Here is a 4,994-nt window from a genome sequence, read left to right on the forward strand (position 1 = left end):
TCAAAGTTCTCCACCCTCATTTGAAGCTCTCCACCCTCTTTTGTGCACAACTCTCCACAATTAATAAAGAAAAATGCAAAATGATTAGTGTTAGCCATGTTTTCTTTTATTTTTTGTTTATAATCCATAATACATAATCCACAAGATCTCTCTGTATATATACATACATAGACACACAGATATGTGTGTATGTATGTATATATAGACATATATGTATATATATGTATATACCTACATACAGACATACATATATACATACATACATACATATATGCATACATACATGAAAACAACAATGCACTTTCTAAGAGTTTATTTTTGTTCAACAAAATTAATGTTTTACAAGAAAATACATTGGAAGAACTATTAGCTCAGAAGCAAGAAAATGGTGTTAAAATAACATAGAAAGTGCTTGATATGAGAGGTCCACAAGTGAGGGTGTTGACCAATCTTCAAAACTTGAATTCTAAAAAGAAAGCTATTGATGATCAAACACCTATGCCAGAGTTATGACACAAGGTGAAGTTAATTTTAGATAAGGTAGAGGAAGATATTTAGAAATTTGATAATCAAAATTTAAGGTATGAGAGTGAAGGAGGAGTGGCTTTAGAAAGAGAAGGAGAAAGAGAAACTTTAGAAAGAGACTGCACAACAGAAACAACAACTAAACAACATAGAGGATATTATGGCATCCACTAGATATAATCTAGGAAAGTGTTGCAGTAGGTACTATGACATTGGAATCACTTGCAAGTGTCTTTGAGAATTTATAGTCCAAATATTAGGAGGACTACAAGTTGTGCAATTTGTCATGTATTGCATTTACATTTTCTTATAAGAGTGTTTCAATTATTGGCATAGTCTCCATGTGATGATCCCAAGTATAAAATGCTTATAAGAGTGTTTCAAGATAGGGAACCACTTCAACATCCTTTGCATGGTTTAGAGGTAATTTCAGTATGGTAGAGGCTTTTTCAAGGGAGTGAGCCTTTTGATTATGGCATTTACATAGAACCAAAACTTGCTTCTTCAACTCCTTACACTCAACTCTTCACTGAAGTTATTCTTCAATTCCTTGCATATGCAATTTTATCACCTTGGAAAATTCTATTTGATCTTGCTAGCTAGGAACAACTGATTGTTCATTTTATTATACCTAATCTAATGATAGTTCTACATAAATTTATAATTAACCAATCTAATCAACAACTAGACCCATTGAATTGGGTTATGGGTAGTTTATTTGTAAAAATATCTTTTATGATATGTTTTTGTAAAATTTCTTGTAAATTCTACCCATTTTTCCTAGTCTACATTATCTTTGTGTAGGATCTTGAGGTAAGTCACTTAGTACAAGTTGAGTGAGTTTTATTGTTTTATTATTTGGATTCTAGAATATGTATATAGCTAGATTGATTTTTCTATTGTGCTATGATACAATAAGAACCTTTTAAGAGATCTCTAAGATATACATGTTTAGAAGGAAAATAAATGAATATTTATATAGCCCTTGAACAAAATCCTAGAGCAAGGGAAACACAACAAAATCATAGAGCAGGCGAATGACATAATAGAATCATAGAGCAAGGGGAATGGAGATCACAAGGACACAAAATGGCAAAAAAATCATAGAGAAAGGGCCTACTAATGAAATCATAGAGCAAGGGAGTGACAGCAAAATGTAGAGATCACAAGGATACAACAACAAAATTCTAGAGTAAGGGAATGGAAATGAAATGCATAGATCATAGCAATAAAATTGTAGAGATCACATCAATGAAATCATAGAGAAAGGGCACAACAATGAAATGAAGAAATCACAACAATGAAATGCATCAATCACAAGGGTTCAAAAATGTTTAGAGCTTTCCACTCTCATTTTGAGCTCTCCACCCTCTTTCGCATGCAACTCTCCACAATTGAAACAAATTGGAAATTATTTATGTCATTTTTATTTTTTTGTGTTTATGCTCACATGAGTGTCACAATTGCAATGCCAATGTTAGTATTGCAATGATGTTGAGGACAACTACAAAAAAAATATGAAAATCACCACAAATTACACCATCATCAAAATTTGACTACAAATGTTGTAGTGAACTATATGAATTCCTATTTTAACCAAATGTTTTTAAAGAAAATGACAAAGATAGAGTAACAAGAGATTTAAGAAAATAACTAAAAGAAAAATTCTTGATGGATATGAACCAAAGTAACAAAACTTCTATGCATTAAATTATCAAAGTGGATTGGGTAGGAAACCAATAAAATTAGAAGCAACGCTTCCTCAACTCCATTGGTGCAATCTTTGATGGGAACTCAATAATAACTGAAATATGTTTCATGTTTCGTCAAATCCTAAGGCCATGCAAAATGCACTCACATGAGAGAAAATTATATTCAAGAACAATAGATGATCCTTCCTCCAATTCGTCACAAAAAAAAAAAAAAAATTATCACAAGGAAAACACCAGAACTAAAATATTTCACAATCATAATGACACAATAAAACCATTGGCTCCATTATTATTCATGAACATGCATTCACAAAAATAACACACCCTGGCAAGATTAACTAAATTCGGAATGAGAACATAAATAGCATATATTATTGCATCAAAATAATAGCCTAGAGTACATATTACATCCATGTATTTATAAGAAATCATCTGCTCCCTTTGTGCTAGGAGTGAGAACTCTTAAAATGAAAACTTATGCTAAAAAATAATTTAAAAAATCTAATTATATACAAACTAAGTCTCTAAATTCTGCTAAGTAGGTCTCTACCCTTGTTTATATCCATTAATGGGTGAATGAGCCTTTATATGACACAAAAGATTGAAAGAATAAGAAGATAAGAAGAAGGGAGATGATCCATAAGTCTCTAGAATCTCTAAAAATGGAAGCTTGACCTTCTTTAGGAATTTCTAGGAGTTTTCTATTTTTTTTAGGCAAAAGCAGCAAGCCACTATTATATTTTTATTAATCTAATTCAAATAGGTCAACTAGGAAAGAATCAGTTAAGAAAACCCAGCCTCATCCCTTTTATTTACATAGTTTTTACATAGTATTTTGAAAACTATTGAAGATGATACTTAATTACATTAAGAAGTATCAACTACCTCCCAATACTACATTTTCATCTTTCAAAAATTGATTATCATCACATCCGATTTTCACAATTACAAATTTATCCATCAAAAAGAAAAAAAAACCAAACTCATACCACTATTCATTCCTCCATATCATCACACCCATGAGAACCCTTGATATCCATACCACTCAAGTCCCCCTAATCTTGTTTACATTAACACTCTATATCACCTTGCCCACATATAGGCATGACATCTATTGTAGCCTAGCCCCAACCATGAGCACTCTCAGGTTCCCAGCTAGAATGTGCCACCTCTAAAGAATTAGGAGACCAACCAGAGCCAGCTTGAGATGTAGTTTGTGAAGATGGGATTACTAATTCAAATATAGATTTATAGACATTCCTTTCTTCAATCTAAAGATTCACATTCCCCAAGCTTGGACCCTGAGTGTGAATCAAATTTGAAAACCTTTGGAAATCAATGAGGGCATACCCAATTTTCTTAACTCTCTCTTCTAGCTAGAAGCCTAAAACATGGGAGGTGGCTTGCAATGCATTTTTCATATGATAAGAGTTGTGAGTATCTATTGACTTCTTAAGTGCCTCAAACATAATAAAGAATTCATTCTTGAAAAGCAATTGTGAATGCAAAAATAAGCCCCCCACCAAAGCCATACCACTCCATTAATCATAATTTTGCATAGCCAAAGAAAGTTTGTTGTCAGCAAAAAATTGAGCTTGTAATGCCTTTTGAGCTAGTGACTAGAGAAGCAGAGGAAATTATATTATGTCCATGCAATTGGAAAGGAAAATAGAGACCAGGTTTGAAGGATATAAGAAGTGTGATGCCAAAGAAACCAAGAGTTCTTCACCAATTACTTGTTTGATGGCTCGTTGAATAGTGGAAGAATGAACAATAAACTTTAAGTCAAGCACAACATCATTTAATTCAGTAGGAAACATAATTTCATTAGGTCATAGAGGAATCCAAATGCGATAGTTCTTTGGCAACATAACACGATGTTGTTTGTGACACAAATCACAAGAAGAAAAGGCATCAATCACCTTCAACATTTTGACGCAAATGAGGAGAATATAGATTAGAGTCAATTAATCTAAAAAGGTATGCAATGAAGAGAACACATATAGTTGGATATGTCGAATCTCTTTCCATATAATCTAGTGTGTATTTAGTTTTACACCATAAAAGCCATGTGAATTTTCATGAAATGTGTCCTTTGGTAAAGCTACATTCTGTACTTCCTAACACAACCATAATTGTCCAAATATTTCGCACAAAACATAGATGATACTCCTCTTAATAAATTTAGCATGTATTAATTATACCAAATCATGGTCAAAGTAATGGTGCAGGCATGAGCAAGTAGTCTTATCAATTTCTATTAATCTTTTAAGAGCATCATACTTTTCAATCAAAGAAAGTGGATGTAGTGGTGAAAATAATAACCCATCACAACCTAAATTTGATAGATAATCAGCTACTTGATTTCCTTCCCAAAATGTATGTGAGATGCAAACATCTTGGCATTCATCTAGAAGCCACTACAATTGATTGAGAATATACTTTAATTTTCATGAGTATAATTTTCTATGTTTACAAGCATCTATAATTACTGAAGAATCTCCTTCAATATGAAACAATTGAAAATTACCTTGTAAAGCTAATATGAGGCTAGCTAGTAGAGCTTGAACTTCTATCATGTTATTTGTACCAATAGGAAAAGGGAAAGTTGTAAGAGCCACAACAATTCCATGATGGTCTCTAATGCACGCCCCCAAACTAGAATTTCTTGGGTTTCCTCTGGATGCCCCATCAAAATTCAATTTCCAATATCCTATAGAAGGGGATCTCCAATAAACCTTCCTTTGAGACAAAGAA

Source organism: Cupressus sempervirens, chromosome 7 (genome assembly GCF_028749045.1).
Source record: "Cupressus sempervirens isolate cs-2001-9-10 chromosome 7, ASM2874904v1, whole genome shotgun sequence".
Classification (NCBI taxonomy): Eukaryota; Viridiplantae; Streptophyta; class Pinopsida; order Cupressales; family Cupressaceae; genus Cupressus; species Cupressus sempervirens.